Genomic DNA, 18,872 nt, shown 5'->3' with positions numbered 1-18,872 from the left:
GGCAAAACTACAAAATATAAAAATCATCATTGATGTATATTCAAAATTTTAGACTCTCCCAGTTGCACCTCTTCTCATAAAAATAGAATAAAAACAAGTAAAAGTGATAGTAAAAGGATAAACTGAATAATGCTAGTTCAGTTCAGTTCAGTTCAGTCGCTCAGTCATGTCCAGCTCTTTGTGACCCCCATGGACTGCAGCACACCAGGCCTCCCTGTCTATCACCAACTCCCAGAGTTACTCAAACTCATGTCCGTTGAGTTGGTGATGCCATCCAACCATCTCAGCATTTGTCCTTCAACCCCAACCCCTTCTTCTCCCTCCTTCAATCTTTCCCAGCATCAGAGTCTTTTCAAATGAGTCATTTCTTCACATCACATGGACAAAGTATTAGAATTTCAGCTTCAGCGTCAGTCCTTCCAATGAATATTCTGGACTGAGTTCCTTTAGGATGGACTGGTTGGATCTCCTTGCAGTCCAAGGGACTCTCAAGAGTCTTCTCTTGAGATAACAATGCTAATATAAGGTTTTTGAATAATGCTAATATAAGGTTAAATCTGCTAGTATAAATAATATGCTACATTTAGTTCATTTATCATTACTAGTTATGTAACAGGCACATCTCCCCTTTGTCACCAGCCTGGGTTGCAAAGACAGGCCCCAATCCTATCCCTAAATCATGGGTTATTGAGGCCCTCCCCAAGTCCCATTAGTTTTCAGGCACTCCATAGAGTTTAACCAGGATCCTGGAAGTATCCCCATGTGGTGTTTAGGCAAGATGCTGCACTCATACCCCTGTGATAGGGAACCCTGACCTATTCATCAGTGTAGTGCTGATGTGATAGATGGGGTTCAACCTCTGCTCCTAGGAACTCCCTTTATATGCCACAGTCAGTGCTCAGATCTTATGACCCTAAGACTCCTCCACCTTCTTGGAAATATAGACCTGGAGGCAGCTGCTGCTAAGCTGCTTCAGTCATGCCCAACTCTGTGCAACCCCATAGATGGCAGCCCACCAGGCTCCTCTGTCCATGGGATTCTCCAGGCAAGAATACTGGAGTGGGTTGCCATTTCCTTCTCCAAGGCATGCATGCATGCCAGGTCGCTTCAGTCATGCCCAACTCTGTGCAACCCCATAGATGGCAGCCCACCAGGCTCCTCTGTCCATGGGATTCTCCACGCAAGAACACTGGAGTGGGTTGCCATTTCCTTCTCCAGACCTGGAGGAGCAGGTAGGAAAGAAACACCTCCCAACCCTCAGTAGTGACTAGCTTATCACTAAGGGCAGAAGGGTCTTCTTAATGAAGCATAAAAAATAAATACTATGAAAGTTTGTTTGGTGAGAACTTCCCTCTGCAATATTACATTTCTAGTAGCACATCTCAAAGCTGACAGCCACACAATACTATCTTATGATAACGTGGTTTTTTAAAGAACCTTATAGCTCAAATATACTTTCACATTTACTTGGTAGATTTGCAGAAAAACTTGAAATATCACATTTGAATGTATTATAAAAAGAACACTTAAAGGGAAGCTGCTCTAATTCTAGGTATTTACCTAAGAGAAACAAAAACATGTCCACAAAAAGATTTGTGTAGGGCTTCTGGCTTCCAGTCCAGCATGTTCGGAGCTTGAAGTCATCAGGCCATCATAACAGCAAGCATGAAGCTGTACACGCTGAAAATCAACTCTTCAGAGATTCATCAGAGAGTTGAGGTCACAGGGCAAGCCTTGTTAAGAAGAATGGAATGATCTGGTGTGTTTCAAACGGGCTCAAAATGGGATTTTTCTTCAATTTTCACTGTGAGAACCTGGCAGAGCTTTTGGAGGTAAATCTCACAAAAGTGTGGCCGTGCCCCCGGAGGCCATAGCTCTCTGCTTTGAGCCTGCAACCATTGGTCGGTTTACAGTTCAGGGTTTCTCAGCCCATACTGATTCCCGTGGAGGCTGCAACTCATGGGTTTCTGCTCCAGTAAGCGGTGGTTCTCTGTGCCTACCTGTATGTCTCTCCAATTTTTGAGGGCACAAACACGAAGTACTATGTACATATCATCCTCATATCATCTTTACAGGTCTTCAATTATTTCCCCCCTATTACAATGAAGAAACAAGCTTAGAAAGTTTGAACCGTACCTAAAGTCTGAAGCAAAGCCAGGCCTTGAGTCTAGGCTGAGCCAACTCCAAAGCTTGCTGTTTGAACCACCATACTGAATGGCCGCACTCATTTCCAAACTCATTTCTAAGTCACCAGACTTAGAACCTGAGTAAATTAGCCACCTTCTGATGGTGGGAGTGGGGAAAGGCCTTGAGGGAAGACATGGGTGGCAGATTGTTAAGGGGAAAAGTTATTACTTGTAATCCTAGACCTATTAATACTTTAGTATATCACCTTGCCTTGATAACTTTTTGAATAAAAGAAAAGAAAAAAATCCAGATTTTTCCTTACGTTGGAATATAGTGTTGGGCTGGGCAGGATCAAAGAACGCTGAAATTCTGTGTTGGTGGTGGTACGAGTGTGTGCACACACAAGAGCACATGCATTTTTCTGCGAAGGAGATCCAGGACTTTAGATTCTCAAGCAAGCTTAAATCCAAATAGTTTAAGATGATCTCTAAGATCCCCCTGAACTCCAGGAGTCTGTGCACCTTTCATTTTAAGTCACAATCCTTCTTTGCCTTCATTTCCATCCATTATATAGATAACTTGTATTCCTCCCAAAATATAACATTTTAGAGGAAAAGAATAGGAATAACTTCACATTTTTGAAATATGATGCTTGAAAAGCTCTCTGGTGGATGTTTATACTGTGTCTAAAAATTACATCTACATCTTTGAACAAATGCACTGGATGGATAAATATATGGTCATTTTCCCTATCACAATTACCTAAAATATTACCTAGGTGTACTAACGTATATTCACTTTATATAGTTAGAGAAGTTCTGGACAAGAGCAGAGGAGAAGAACCCAGTGGTTCCCATTTTCACAAACATGGTCAATGTACACAAAGTTAGAAAATCTGAAATATTTTTTTTAGTGAGTTTTAAGAAACTTTTATAAACCAAAGTGAAAAACCTATTCCCCGCCCCCCCCCCCCGCCCCCCGGAAGAAACGCTTCCTATGTTCTGAGAGGAAATGTTTTCTTAAGCATTTTTTTAGCCAGTTATGACAAGAATCTTCACATACTCTCAGCGCAACCCTGAAAAGAGTAAATAATCCAGAGCCAGATACTTAAGGCTGAATTTGTGAAACACAAGCATTTTGTGAGGATTCTAAGAAATAGCTGGGGAGGATATTCGGCTTCCACTAGTTGTACATGTGGGACTTGACGGTGTTCACTGAATTTTCAATACAGCTGAATCTCTCATGACAGAAACTCAAGAACACACAAGCTGTGATACGCTGGTAAATGTTTCACAACTGAGTTTCCAAAAAAACTGAAAAGCCCTGATTTGTCGTGTTTGCTGATTTCTGAAAAACTTTCTGAGACAGCAAGAGTAAAAATAAACTTGTCTTGAAAAACAAAAAGCAGCCCTTGCTGTTGAGCAGGTTGAAAAGACAAATGTATAAAGTCAGCAAAGTTAGGGAACAAATTGATTCTCCCAAGGTTATATGGCTGTGAAATGTCCTAACAATCTCCTCTACGAGTGATCACTACTTTCTCACCAATGACACTCCCAGATGTCTTTGGTTGTTCCCAGTCGAGAACATAAACCCTAGTAAATCCCCACTCTTTTTAATCCTGCCTCAGAAACAGCAGCCAACCCAGAAGGGATCTCCCCTGCCCTTAGGCCATCCTCAGAATCCTCTGGCAGGACCCAGCGCTTCCACCATTCTCTGCACCCCTTTGTTCAGGGTGGACTCCAACAGAGCTTCTTGGAGTGAGCTGCCTTACTGTGCCTCAGTCAGTAAATCAGAGTTTGCAGGAGGAGGAGGGGGCGACAGAGGATGAGATGGTTGGATGGCATCAACCATCCAATGGACTCAACCATCATGGCATCAACCATGGATGCCATGGGGCTGGATGGACATCAACCATCCAACTCAATGGACACGAATTTCAGCAAACTCTCAGAGACAGTGAAGGACAGGGAAGCCTGGCGTGCTGCAGTCCATGGGGCTGCAAAGAGTTGGACACGACTTTGCAACTGGACAACAGAACAACAACAGGCTAGAAGCCTTTGGCTAATGAGGTTTTAACACTTTCATACTGCTAATATTTCCACCAGAGCTGATTGTAAGCTACCAACTGCCGTGTCCCTGAACACAATTTGGAAAGAAATGAGCACAATCAACAGAAGCGGGTAATCCTGGCTCCACTGCCGAGGTTGCACTCTCAACAACCGTGGAAGAGAGACATTTTTAATCTCCATCCTATAGACAAGGAAACAGGCTCAGAGTTTATATTAAACAGTATAAATTGTTTAAGGTCACAAAGCTGGTGGCAGAATCACTATTTAAATCTGTGTCAATTTGATTAAAATACTAAGATCTTTTAACTAACTCCACACTTTAATATGTTCAAATATTGTCTCTTCTTACATGAATGTCATGGGTATAGTTCTTTCCATAGACTGCACATTCCATTGCGGATACAAACAGCATTTTATAATTCTCTTGTATATCTTTCACACACTGTATGGTAGCTGTGTAACTTTAGGCAAAATATTTATCATCTTTAAGTCTCAGCTTCCTCATCTATAAAATGGGGATACAGTGCTTACTACATAGGACTGTTGAATTAATTTTAAAATTAATAAATGTATATTGTTTAGTATAACGACTGAAGTGAAAAGTGAAAGTGTAAGTCTCTCAGTCATGTCCGACTCTTTGTGACCCCATGGACTACATGTAGCCTGCCAGGCTCCTCTGTCCATGGAATTCTCCAGTAAGAATACTGGAGTGGGTAGCAGTGCCCTTCTCCAGGGGATCTTCCTGACCCAGTGATGAAAGCTGGGTCTCCCTCATTGCACGCAGATTCTTTACCATCTAAGTATTTTTAAATATTTGTTATTAAAATTATAATGCTGAATATGTAAAGGGCTGAACATCATACTTATGGACATTCAACCTAACAAGGCTCTATAATTCTCTTTGAAAGACTTTTAGATTTTCATATACAGGTGAGAAGGTTTAAAAAAATCTTTCTTGGGAATTCCCTGGTGGTTCAGAGGTTAGGACTCCAAGCTGCACTGTCAGGGGCCAAGTTGACTCCCTGATTGAACTAAAATTCCACAAGTTAGGCAGCACAGTCAAAAAAATAAAAATAAATTAAAAATCTTTCTATAATCCGTTATCTATTGTTGCTTTACAAACCTAATCTTATTGGTTTAAAACCACAATGATGCACTATTTCCACATTTTTGTGGGTTGATTGGATGGTTCTAATCTATGTAGTGTCACCTAAGGTCTCTCATTTGGTGACATTCAACTGCAAACTTGACTCAGACACCTTGGTTTTCTTCCACCTAGAAATGTTGTGTCCTCCTCCAAGGTCATTCTGTATGGCCTCTCTATAGCATCAGAGAGATGCTAGACTTCCTCACACTGTGATATCTGGGTCCCAACATGGAGTTTTCTAAGAGAACAACTTGAACCTGCATGTTCTCAACAAGCCTTGTGTGTGTCTGATTTTTCAGTGTCCTTTGACTACAGCCACTTATGAGGTCGAGCCCAGAGCCCTTGTGGGAGTGGATACGCAAAGGCTTTAGTATCGAGAGGCCACCAGTGCAACAGCCTGCCACAGATTCCTATACATATTCATGCATAGGTCTCTTCAGAACCAATGAGAAGATGACAAGCAACGGATTTTATAGAGAGAGCCTTTAGTCTCGTGAATAACGAAAGCAGAATTAGAACTGACGAAAAGTTCCCATCAGTCTGATTCCCTGTGCCATGTGTGCGTGGCCCTATCACATGATGAAAATGTGGAAATAACGGCAACGCCATTTTAATGAGCTAGGGGCATATGAATATATTACGATTCCACAGGTACCAATCTTAGTCTACCTCTTTATGGACAAAAACTAAGTGTCACAGATTATCTAACCATCCATCTAAGCACACACACACATAACATCATCGTCATTAGAGTTGCCATTATAATCATTACATTTTTATTAACATTTTCTCCCTGAAATTTCCACTTGAAAGCCAACGGTAATTTTATTTTGAAATCGGTTCTAACTATGAATGGCTCCATTACATATTTTGATTCTGAAATCAGCCTCCCATGATGAAACCTGACCTATTTTACTTTTTTTCCTTATTCCTTCCTCTGCCCTTCTGGGGATAAAAACAAAAAGGCCATTAGAAAGAAAAGGAAAAACCAGCTATTATTATACATCTACTATAATTATAAACAAGATTCAATTACACTGCTCTAAAATATTCATTGCAAATTTATGATTTAAAGGTATTTCATTTCTTATTCATGTGTAGTTCTCATACTCACAGTATAAATATTTACAGTTAATTATGGAAATTTTCACACATTAGTCCCAAGAGCATGAAAATATATTAATAAATTTACATTAATAAGTGATTCTTTGAAAAATTATTAGAAGTGGGAAAAGAAAAGACTTTCAAGTAACTATGGTAGCCAGAGGTTTAAACTTTGGGGCTCTTATTCACCCAGGGCCTTTCCAAGGCCATGTTCAAACAATTGTATCCTTTTGTAAAAATCACAGAATGAGGATATTTTATCTTAAGTTCCTTTGTCTCTTTCTCTGAATTCCTTTCCATCACATGTCCCCTCAAGTTGGGTGGTCCTGGAGTGACTGTAGGGTTTTTAGACTCTGTAAGGAAAGTTAAGTTGGGATACATTTAGTTTGAGTTTTGCAGGATATATTTATATGCCTTACAGTCTCATGGATATGTAGTTAAGTGATTACTAGTCATCTCAGAAGAGGAAAGACTTTCAACAAAGTCATTCCAGTAAAGACCAGGCCTGCTCCCCCATCATGACAGGAAGGTAAAAGCCAAGGTCCCACCTCCATGTGACCGTATCTTACAGTGTCTGGCATGGAAGCTTGTTCACAGTGGAGGGTAAACATGATTTGAAATTTACAGACTAAATTATCTATATATTCTCAAGTGATAGTCAAAAATATATACTAAAAACCTATTGAGGGGGAGTAATGTACAGGTATATCAGGCCATTAGTTAATAAAAAGTACATGTTTTCTTTCACTTTTCAATAAAAAGTGAATTTTGTTGTGCTTGCAGTATTTTTCAGCTTTTAAACTTTTGTAATTATTGTGATTCCTCTCCTCAACCTAAATATTCACTTCCATACCTAATCTTATAGGAGTAGTTTTATAGTCTCTTGAAGACAGTTCCCTAAACTGTATAAGCAAAACCTGGATCTGCTCCCAATCTGGCACTGTGAAATCCCCTTCTATGTGAAAGAGTGGACAAAAATAAACTCACGTTGAATAAATGATTTTCTTATTTTTGGACTTCTATTTTTCTTCTCTTCACTCGTGAAGACTGATTCATTCACCTACGAAATGGGACTCTAGTCTTTCACTTTCACTTTAAATGCTAACTCTAGGATTTTAAACAAATTTTGGCCAGAGGTAGATCATTAATCCTGACTGACTGATGACACTAGCCAGGATTTTCCTGAGAAACTCCAGATCTAGATCGAGAGAGAGAGAGAGAATAGATAGATGCTGGATAGATACACACATATACAGAAAGAGGGGAATTTAAGAAATTGGATCACATAATTACAGAAGCTGACAAGCATGATATCTGCACGATTTGATTTGTACCCATCTAGGTCTGCATGCTGCAGACCCAAGAAAGAGGTGATGTTTCAGCTCAAGCCTGAAGGCAGCCTACAAGCAGAATTTCCTTTTCCTCATGGAAGCTGGTCTTTTTCTCTGAAGGCTTTCATTTGCAATGAGGTGACTATGACCCCCATTACAGGAGACTAATTTGCTTTACCCAAAGTCTACTGATTTAGATGTTGAACTTATCATAAAATACCTTCACAGCAATGTCTAGACTAGTGCTTGACCCAACATGGAACATATGAGTCCTATGGCCTAGCCAAGTCGACACATCCAGTTAACCATCACGTGGATGGATACACGGTGAAGGCAGGAACCAGCATTGCTACATTCACCAAACTCATGGCACAAAAATAAATTTGCCATATCTGATTAATTTGTGGGAGGATAAATGCTATGAAACTGAGTATCAAAATCAACGAAAAGGGATCAGATAAAGAAAGTACATTTTGCTTGTGAAGCAAACAAGGTATCAGAACACATGAGGGCCTGACTGTAGATACAGAGTAGAATTCTGAGATCCAGGCCAGGTTATAACCTTAGGAGAGTCCTAGGAGTCACCTAGAATAACTAGAGTACTTCAAATTGTATTTCCCCTAACCCTTTAGGGGATTCCAGAGAAACAAAGAGATTGCAACCATGTGAACCAGCATCCCTTATAGTTCTAATATTCAACTGGATGTTATTATATAAGATTTAGCAAAGATGGGGGAGGAATATTGAAACAAGATTTGATAACAGCTCTACATTAGATGTGTTATGCTACCTTTTGACTTAAAGAGCCCATCTGTTAAATTATCATCTAAAAAGATAGCTTTGAGAGGCAAAGGAGGCTTAAAACCAGACACATTCATAGTCTATATCACAGTTCAGAGTAGCTGATTCTCTAAATAATGTTTCAAAGAACTGCTTGTAAAGTGACTTTTAACAAGTGCTGACAGACATTAAATACAAAGTAACCCCTCTTGATCATCCAAATCTTTAACATTATAAAAATGAATTTCATGGGGTGGAAAAATAATGCAAACAAATTTTATTATATGACATGTCATACTTAGCATCTTAGCAACATAAGAGTATATACATATATATATGCCTATATCTATATCTATATCTATATATATATACTCTTTTTTAGATTCTTTTCCATTATAGTTTATTACAAGTATTGAATATAGTTCCCTAGGCTATAGAGTAGGCCCTGATGTTTACCTATTTTATATATACTAGTGTGTATATGTTAATTCCAAACTCCTAATTTATCCCTCACTGTCCTTCCCCTTAGGTAACCACAAGTTTGTTCTCTACATCTATGAATCTACTTCCATTTTGTAAATTAGCTCATTTGTATCATTTTTTAATTCCACATATAAATGATATCACATGATACTTGTCTTTCTCTATCTGCCTTAATCCACTTAGTTAATAATTTCACAAAAGACCTCAAATAGCCAAAGCAATCTTGAGAAAGAAGAACAAAAAAAAGTGGAGGAATCATGCTTCCTGACTTCAGACTATACTATGAAGCTGCTGCTGCTGCTGCTGCTGCTAAGTCGCTTCAGTCGTGTCCACCTCTGTGCGACCCCATAGACAGCAGCCCAACAGGCTCCCCCATCCCTGGGATTCTCCAGGCAAGAACACTGGAGTGGGTTGCCATTTCCTTCTCCAATACATGAAAGTGAAAAGTGAAGAGTGAAAGTGAAGTTGCTCAGTTGTGTCCAACTCTTAGTGACCCCATGGACTGCAGCCCACCAGGCTCCTCCGTCCATGGCATTTTCCAGGCAAAATACTGGAGTGGGGTGCCATTGCCTTCTCTGATACTATGAAGCTACAATAATCAAAACAATATTTTACTGGCATAAAAAAAGATATATAGACCATTATCCTTGTTAAGGGATTTATGAGTCTTTTTGTTTAGATTTTTCCAACGAGTGTCATACTCTTATTCACTAGGCAGTTTAATACGATATGGTAAGGTAATGTAGCCTATCAAACCCAGTCTCCAAAAACACATTCTCTTGTCAGTAAATCGATCCTCCTCTGTATTTTGGTTAAGGTCTGTCTGCATATCTTTATCCTTCTTCACTTACTCTCCAAGTTTATGTCCTATTTTTATCCTAATCCAAATCTAATACCTCAATCAAAGATTAGACCAAGTCTTAACCCCTTAATAAATGCAAATGCACAAAAGAGAAGCACCAAGATAATAAATCATTCAAATTTATAACAGTGGTTTTCAAACCATCCTCTTGCAAAACACTGGCTTCCCTCATGTTGATCTGTGACACTTTAACTATTAAAATCTTAACGTGGTAACTCTTCCCAATCTGCACATTTAAAAATGTAGTTAGCAGATAAAAATTTTGATGTGAAAGAATAATTAACAGATAAAAATTTTGATGTGAAAGAATTTTTTCATATATTTAAAGTAAAACTTTAATGTCATCTAGTACCAACCAGATGACAAAATGAATGTATCAATAAATGAATATTCAGTTCAGTTCAGTGGCTCAGTCATGTCCGACTTTTTGCAACCCCATGAATCACAGCACGCCAGGCCTCCCTGTCCATCACCAACTCCTGGAGTTCACCCAAACTCACGTGCATCGAGTTGGTGATGCCATCCATCACTAAATTTTACACAAGCATTATCATCACTTGAAAATAATATTCCCCGTTGTACATTAATATGTCAACATTCTAATTATCCATTAGCTTCTTTTGAGTTTGGTTAGAAAGAATAAGTTTCTGACAAAAGCTCAAAGTTCACTAACAAATTGAGTTTCTTTATTCAATGTTTTAGCATTAACCTTGAGTTTTGACATCCCCACCAAAGTATCATCGTCATATGAAATCATACAGAAACGACCAGCCTTCCAACCCACTATTATCTCTCATTTTTAAAATGCAGTATGTAGTTTTCATTTTCCAGCTGTATTCTTCAAAATGTATGCATAGCTATGATTTTCCAGTCTTTGTATCCTCCACACCCCTTATCACGTTACTGACATATCAGAGATGCTTAATAAATATTTACGACACTTATTTCTACCATTAAATGACACCCTTCAACTTTAGACGATCTACAGTTTTTAGTCCACTACCCACACAACCGCACATGTCTTCCCAGCACCAATCCTAGCTGCTAATCTCTTGAACAGCATAAAGAATAATTGCAGACCAGAGTTTTGCTTTGCCTGTTTCCCACAGTGTGTTCAGTTTATCTCCTCACTCTCAGTACTAAAAAATAAACAAAAGAAAATGGTAACTTCACCCACCTCTTCTCTGGCAACCAGAGCTCTGGAAACCCAGCATGCAATGATTGAGAATAAGAACAGCATCAATAACATTAAGAGTAATAATTACCAGGACTTACCTGGTGGTCCAGTGGCTAAGACTCCACACTCCCAATGCAGGGGGCCCAGGTTCAATCCCTGGTCAGGGAACCAGATCCCACATGCCACAACTAAAAAAAAAAAAAAAGATCCCACATCCTGCTGTAACAAAGACCCCGTGTGCCGCAACTAAGACTCAGCTCAGCCAAATAAATAGAATATTAAAAAAAAAGAATAATACTTTATTTTACTAGGTGCATAATTTATTTAGGCATTGTACTAAGCACTTTACAAGGATCATCTTGTTTATTCCCATTAATGCACTTAGAAGGTAGGTTTTGTAATTGGATGACTGCTCTCCATTAACCGTAAAGTCTGCATGGAAGAGACAACTAGGGTACCTGAAGAGGCCCTGCAACTGGGATAAGAAAGAAACAGCAGCCTTGATAACTAAACCCCAGACAGGCAGGAGAACAACCCAGCTCTCATATGTTCCTACTCCCTTACCTTTGTTACAACTTAGAAGAAGGGGGAGCATTTTGTGTATATGGAGGAACATGAACCCTGAAAGGACTAAAGACTGTTTCTACAATAGATGGACTGAGGAGTCATAATAGAAATTAACATCAGTTATGGAAAAGTAAATGTGTATTTCTTGCATGGGTTTCCCCTGCTGGCTCAGTGATAAAGAACTCATCTGCCAAAGCAGGAAATTCAGGAGATGTGTTTGATCTCTGTGTCAGGAAGATACCCTGGAGGAGAGCATGGAAACCCACTCCAGTATCCCTGCCTGGAGAATTCCATGGACAGAGGAGCCTGGGGGGCTACAGTCTATGAGGTCACAAAAGAGTTGGACACAACTGAGCAACTAAACATTTCTTGCACATCTGAGATTCTAGACCTAGGTAATGATATCACCCCTATGGTTCAAGGGGCAGGTAAAAAGCTGAGATTCAGACATTTGTGCAAGACCATACAGATATTCATTGATGGTATCTGAATTAGAAACCATAATATTTGAAACCACACTTTACTCTTTTGAGCATTGGATACATATAAATTTCACAAATTTAATGGGAATATTTTGACATTAAAAATGTAACCTGCCTCAGTATCATTTCTCCCAGAAGTTACATCCTTCCTGCATATCTCTGGGTCACCAAAAAATAAAGGCATAAGTGGCTCTAGATAATAGCTCTGTCCTATAGAAATATAATCCAATCTAAATATAATTTTAAATTTTTTAACAGCCACAAGTAGAAAAAAAACTTCAAAAACAGAAGTCAAAATTAATTTTCATAATATATTTCCTTGGTTGCTGCTAAGTCACTTCAGTCATGTCCTACTCTGTGCGACCCCAAGACGGCAGCCCATCAGGCTCCTCTGTACCTGGGATTCTCCAGGCAAGACTACTGGAGTGGGTTGCCATTTCCTTCTCCAGTGCATGCCTGCATGCTAACTCGCTTCAGTCATGGCCGACTCTTTGCAACCCTATGGACAGCAGCCCACCAGGCTCCTATGTCCACGGGATTCTTCAGGCAAGAATACTGGAGTGGGTTGCCATTTCCTTCTCCAAATGGACTTCTAGAACTGGGTTTTTAGAGATGAGTCTGTGTGTATGCTTACTCGCTCAGTCATGTCCGACTCTTGCGACCTGATAGACTGTAGCCTGCCAGGCTCCTCTGTCCATGGGATTCTCCAGGCAAGAAAATTAGAGTGGGTTGCCATTTCCTTCTCCAATATATTTCCTATAAAAATAACCAAAATATTATCAATATTTTAAATTTTCAAATAAATTATTCTACATTTGTTTTTACACCAAGTCTTCAATTCTGGTGAGTATTTTACACTAACATACATCTCAATTCAAATTAGCCACATTTCAAGCACTCAACAGAACGTGAAGCTAATGGCTACCTTTGGACTGTGCTAACCTAGATAAAATACAATAAAGTGGTAATTCAAATTCATCACCAAGGACACTTTTCCACCCCGAGTCACGTTTTCCCCAGACACTCCTTCTTCCACAAAGTGCTGTGCCCAGCCATTGCGTCCATCTTTCCCAGAACCTTAACTTCCTTTGAAAAAAATTCTCAGAATTCTGGGGAGTCAAGCTTAGCTGTTTGTTTTAGCAAGACAATTTTTACTTGAAATTTTCTTCCCTCACTTTTATTAACAGCTTTATTGTGGAATAATTGGCATATAAAAACTCAGTTTAGTGAGAAATTATTCTGTTTTAGTAAGGACAAGAGTTTCTCGGGTCTTTTCTGCATGTCTTGTATTATGCTAGCTTTTATGTATAACCCTGGTGAAGTCTCACAACCTATGAGGAAGTGCTGTCAGTATTATTTATCCCATTTCATACATCAGGAAATTGAGGTTTAGAGGGCTAGTGTGACTTGTCAAAGTTATTTGCTGGTTAGTGGAGCACCTGGATTCAAAACTCAGCAGGCTGCCTCCACTAAGCAATCTTGTGTTCAGGCTACCTACCTGTAAATGCCAGTAAGACCTAGGTTTATGTTGCTGCACCATAAAACACTAGAAGCAGAGCTGAGGAAGTACTAGAGCCTGTGATATTATTACCTAGAAAAACAGAAGAAACAGAGAAATGCAGAATTCTGCCTAGTCAAGCTAAGCTCCCTGTAGAAAACACCTCCTCACTCGCAGAGGCTTATTTGACTTATTTGACTCTGGTCTCTTGCGAGCTTCCCTGGTGCCTCAAGATGGTAAAGAATCCGCCTGCAATGCGGGAAACCTGGGTTTGATTCCTGGGTTGGGAAGAGCCCCTGGAAGAGGGCATGACAACCCTCTTGCCTGGAGAATCCCCACAGACAGAGGAGCCTGGCGGGCTATAGTCCATGGGGTCGCAAAGAGTCTCTTGTAAACTTAATGTTTGTAAACAGGAACTTTACAATAATTCTGTGTTATTTTTGCTGTGTAATGGAATGCACCCACATTACAAGCTGGAAGTACGTTATGAAACAGAAAAAAAGCTAGAACATCATGTTTCATGTTCTCCTCTCATAATATACTCAAGAATTTTTGAAGCTATCCTCTGAATTTCATGACATGCATTCTCCCTTCAAGAACAACTGCTAAAACATTTGTGAAGCGAGAGCTCCACCAGAATCTGCCGTCTAAAGATTCTTCTGCCTTAACCTGGCAGCCACCACGCCCCATCATCACCTCATCATCACTGGTGACTAGGGAGAGAGCCCCCTGGACGCAACAGACGCCGACGTGTCTGAGCATTTCTGCAAGTGGAGGAATCCGAGCTAGGAGGAATCGGATTGAGATGGGGGAGTCTTTAGGCAAAGTAAGAGAAGTGAAGCTCACCGTTTCTTCTGATAAAAATACCCTGGGTAGCGAGTGAGAAGGGGAACAGCCGGCAAGTGCGGTCCCCCTTGCCTGGTGAGGTCCCCTCTTCCTCCTATTCCTGACTCTCCTGCCTCCGAGGGGGCACCTGGAGCCACAGGGGCAGAGCCTTTAACAGGAACGCAAGAGAGCTGCCTGGCTCAGAGGTCAGCACGACTCTGGGAAATCTGAAAGACATAAAACAAGGGTAGACCTTTTTGCCCCCCATGGGAGATGAAGCCAGAACAGATTTGAGAAATCCCAGTAGGGAGTGAAACCTTGGCACAGCTGGCGCTCCGGCGCACCCGCAGCGTCCGGGACGTTTCCGGCCACAGGGTGCAGCTGAGTGACCCCAGCTGCCTCGGCGTGTCAGAGGCTGCATCCTCTGAACATACATTCATCAGCAGCCTACACCCACACCCACAGGCAGCCCCAGACGGCCTGTGCATCCTTGGCAGCTGGGGGAATGAGGAAAGCACGCGCGGCCAGTGGCCGAGAGAACGGACTGTGAGCTCTTCTGGGAATTTCGGGGAACACCCAGGAGTCGTTGGGAGACATCTGGAGGGTCCACAGAGGCAGGTACAAATAGAATCAGAGAAATCATCTACAGCTTGAGAGCCTAATTTTTTCCCAGCTTTGTGTTATTAGGCATATAAGCATATCTCTTTACCCGTTACTCAAACTCCAACTTACATGCTCAAGGTCACTAAATTAATTTTCCTGACCTCAGGAAGAAAAGGAACATGTCAGTGGAGAAGAGGCCAAGGGAGACCTCTGTGTAGGAGATCCCAGGGAAGGACGGGCACTGGGGTGGATTGTGAAGTTGTGTCCGCAGGGACACACTTTCTGACAATGGTGAGTCCTGACCCTGAACCTTAGCAGATAAATGCTGAATGGAAGCCTCCCTGTAGCCAATTTAGGCAATGGTATTTTGCCAATTAATCATTATCAATACAAGTGAGAACAAATGATTCCATCTAATAAAGTTTAATAGGAATGTTTTATCAGAATTTTTTATAATGTCTCATGTTTTTTTCATACAAATTTACCTAACTACTCAGTCTTATAGCTGAGCAAGTAGTGAGTCACATTTGTTTCAGAAATTCAAATCATGTTGTACAAATAAACAGGAAAATGATTCATCCTTTCAGATTTCCACAAACTGCAACTGAGCTGCCAGTAAGACTAATACCAGGAGCATTTCTCCACAAGAGGGCGCCAGAAACTGACGTTTCTTAATAACATAATCTTGCCAAACAAGTGAATATTTCTGAGTTTAAAGACAAGGTTAAACTGGCCTGGAGAATTCCATGGACTGTATAGCTCATGGGGTCGCAAAGAGTCAGACACGACCCAGCGACTCTCACTCACTCACTCAAAAGAGAGAAGGAGTCAAATACATAGGAGCAATTGGCAGATGTATCAGCTTCATATTCTTGCTTTTTGCTAATGCTTAAATAGTTTGGAAATCTCCATAATAGTTCAGGACGTTAAATATGTAAATAGCAACATTTGAGCAAGGGAGATCATGGTGTCATTCTTCTTGAGATTGCCTTGCTGAGTACAGTGGGGGTTTTGTAATGAATTAATTTTAATAGGTTTTCTCCACTTAAAAAGTGACTCAGGATGGTATTTCAGTTATAATCACTGGTACATATCCTTTTATGCAATGGCCAAACTGTTACATTAAACAACAGAAAACATAACAAAGTATCTATTATGGTATGTCATTGTTAATTTGCTAAGGAATGCCAATTTTAAGGATTTGGCTTTTAAAATGACGTTGTAGAATACAAATAGAGTGGTTAGAATATTCTATTATCAAAATAGAGAGCAACACATTTGTTTGGGGAGGGAGGCAAAAATATGATCCAAATTACAATAGAAATGTATTTAAATAAACTTTTTTTTTTAAGAAAGAAGAAAATGTCAATAGTACTGAGGAGAGAAGAACCAAGATACTTTCAACAGGAAAATGTCAAGCTGGTGATTCTTAAGACAAGTACACACAGTAAGTTTTATTCAGATTACTCAGTCTCTCACATCTGTATTATTCTTACATTTAAGCAGTAACAGTATCAATGAGCTATGTTCCTTCACTGTCCCCTGTATTTCTCCTTTCAGCACTTAAAACTGTAACCAGAACATCAGACCGTTTGTATGAAGGATGGGGAAGAATAGCGTGTGACTTCTAAGCTGATTCAACTGTGTCCGACTCTTTGCGACCCTATGGACTGTAGCCTGCCAGGCTCCTCTGTCCGTGAGATTCTCTAGGCAAGAATACTGGAGTGGCATTGCCATGCTCTCCTCCAGGGGATCTTCCCAGCCCAGGGATTGAAAACATGTCCCCTGCGTTGGCAGGAGGGTTCTTAACCACTAAGCACCACCTGGGAAGCCTGGGGAGTATAGTACATAGTCCTAAAGGCCTGGTTTGAGCTACTCAAACAGACACAGAGAATTCAAAAGAGCAAATAGTTCACATTAAAACAGTGTGTTCACCTCCTGCAGAACCCACAGGGCAGTGGAAACTTGGAGTGGATCCCATTTAATTCATTTCCTTATGTATTAACTATCTATTGTCACATAATAAATTACTCCAATGGATAATGATTTAAAACAACACAGATATATTACTAACAGTTTCTTTGGGTCAAATAATCAGCAAAAGCTCAACCAGTGGTTCTAGCTCAGGGTCTCATGAGGTTGCAGGCAAGATATTAGCCCAGGCTGTAGTTATCTGAAGGCTTGACTGAGGCTAGATCTGCCTCCAAGATTTCTTACTCAAAAGGACTCACCTATGGACCTCTCCAATAGAACTGCTTGAGAGTTCTCGTAATGGGCAGCTGGATTTTCCCAGACTGAGTGGTCCAAGGGAGCAGAGCAGAAGTCACAAATGTTTTACAACCTTGACTACAAAGACACACTCAATCAGTTCTACAATATCATATTGGTTATATAAGTCACTTTTCCAAAGTGGGAGGAAACCGCACAAGGACTTGAATACCAAGGGGCTAGAATCATTGCGGACTGTCTGGAGAGATGGTTCCATGCTCAGCTCCTCTGGATACTCACATTCTACATATGCATGGCACTCCCAATCAGCCACCCGAGATGTAAGCAGACAGGTATCTCAGCCAAGGGTCCTTTTGTCTCTCCCTCCTCCCACAGCCTCTGATTCTCTTTATGCCCCCTTTCTCCTCATGCTCATCTCCTTCAACCAGACCCACAGAGTCTGTCACTGGATATCTCCTTATTCAGATCCTTAATGTTGCATTGCCACATCATTCCAGAGCTTTCCATCGCTGAGAGCAGAAGAGAAGGGAAAACGATTTTTCACTGAGATCAGTCTTTTAGAATCTCAGTATAAAGCCATTATCAACTTCATACGGCCAAGATACAACTTTCAGTGTATCTCCTACACTTGATAATGCTAAAGAACATCTGTCTCCTCCTCGAATCAAATTTCAAAAGACACCCTGTTTTCTTGGCCTCAATATGAGTCAGGCTCCAGGTTGGATGGGGGAGGGGTTGTGGAATGAGGAAGGGGGAAAAGGGAACAAAAACCATATAACTATGCAACAGTTGCAATACAAAAATTACTAGTAAGTTATTCCTTTGAGGTACATCTTACCTGATAAAATATATACTCTCCAAATGCAAACAGTGTCTACTTCTATGCCCCTTTAATCCTAGTACCGGCCACAGTGTCTGACACATAATAGATACTCTGTTAATCATTCAGTATAAAATAGGTAGCCCACCCAGTCTTCTAAGCCTGTTAGACACTCTGCCAGCCCCAGTTCCCCTGACTTGCACTTTCTCTTAAGGCTTGTCTGCATCCTGCCATATCTTCAAAACTCACCCCTTCTAAAATAAATCCTCCTTCTTTAATTATCTGGTGAAAGCTGCCTGGTTTTTGTTGTAGTTAAGTGGTCTCCTAGAGAAGAAATGTGACCATCCACAGCCAGCCTCACCCTTTTCCCTCCCTCAGGGGAGAGCACCCCCGACAAGATAGCACCGAGACAGGAGAGCTTTGTTTTATTTCTCTCTGAATCTTTTGCAGGGAACATAGCATTCATCACAAGTAACAAGTCCCTAGGAAATGTTTTGTGGGAACTGAACCAGACCACTCCTCCCCTCTCCCCACACTCAAGCTGTGATAACTGGTAGGTCCCCACCCCCAACATGAGAATGATAATATGAAAGGTTCTTCCTTAAAAAAATTAGAGAGTGAGAGAGAAAGACTGTGCTGTGAACTCTACATTTCCACCAGATAAAAGCCATGGAAGGTCCCTGAAGGAAGGCATCCTCCATATTTATAACACAAAATCATCGTTGGCTAGGATCACTTGCTAGTCAAAAAGCAGGGCTGACTTTCTCC

General features: G+C 40.6%; 2 long non-coding RNA genes across 3 annotated transcripts in view; one reads left to right on the top strand and one right to left on the bottom strand.

The window, feature by feature from the left end:
- LOC138440532 (uncharacterized) overlaps positions 1–12,885 on the bottom strand; it is a 114,671-nt gene extending 101,786 nt beyond the window's left edge. For both annotated transcript variants that reach the window (XR_011257071.1, XR_011257070.1), the window contains exons 1-2: positions 12,764–12,885; positions 11,179–11,268 (exon numbers count right to left, since the gene is read on the bottom strand). This is a non-coding gene — a long non-coding RNA (uncharacterized lncRNA). The remainder of the gene's footprint in view (positions 1–11,178; positions 11,269–12,763) is intronic.
- A 1,972-nt stretch (positions 12,886–14,857) lies between these two features.
- LOC138440533 (uncharacterized) lies at positions 14,858–18,382 on the top strand. Its single transcript, XR_011257072.1, has 3 exons — positions 14,858–15,070; positions 16,408–16,502; positions 16,616–18,382. It is a non-coding gene; the product is annotated as an uncharacterized lncRNA (long non-coding RNA).
- Positions 18,383–18,872: the final 490 nt, after the last annotated feature.

Source organism: Ovis canadensis, chromosome 5 (assembly GCF_042477335.2).
Source record: "Ovis canadensis isolate MfBH-ARS-UI-01 breed Bighorn chromosome 5, ARS-UI_OviCan_v2, whole genome shotgun sequence".
Classification (NCBI taxonomy): domain Eukaryota; kingdom Metazoa; phylum Chordata; class Mammalia; order Artiodactyla; family Bovidae; genus Ovis; species Ovis canadensis.
This window is presented reverse-complemented; position numbering and strand designations above follow the sequence as displayed.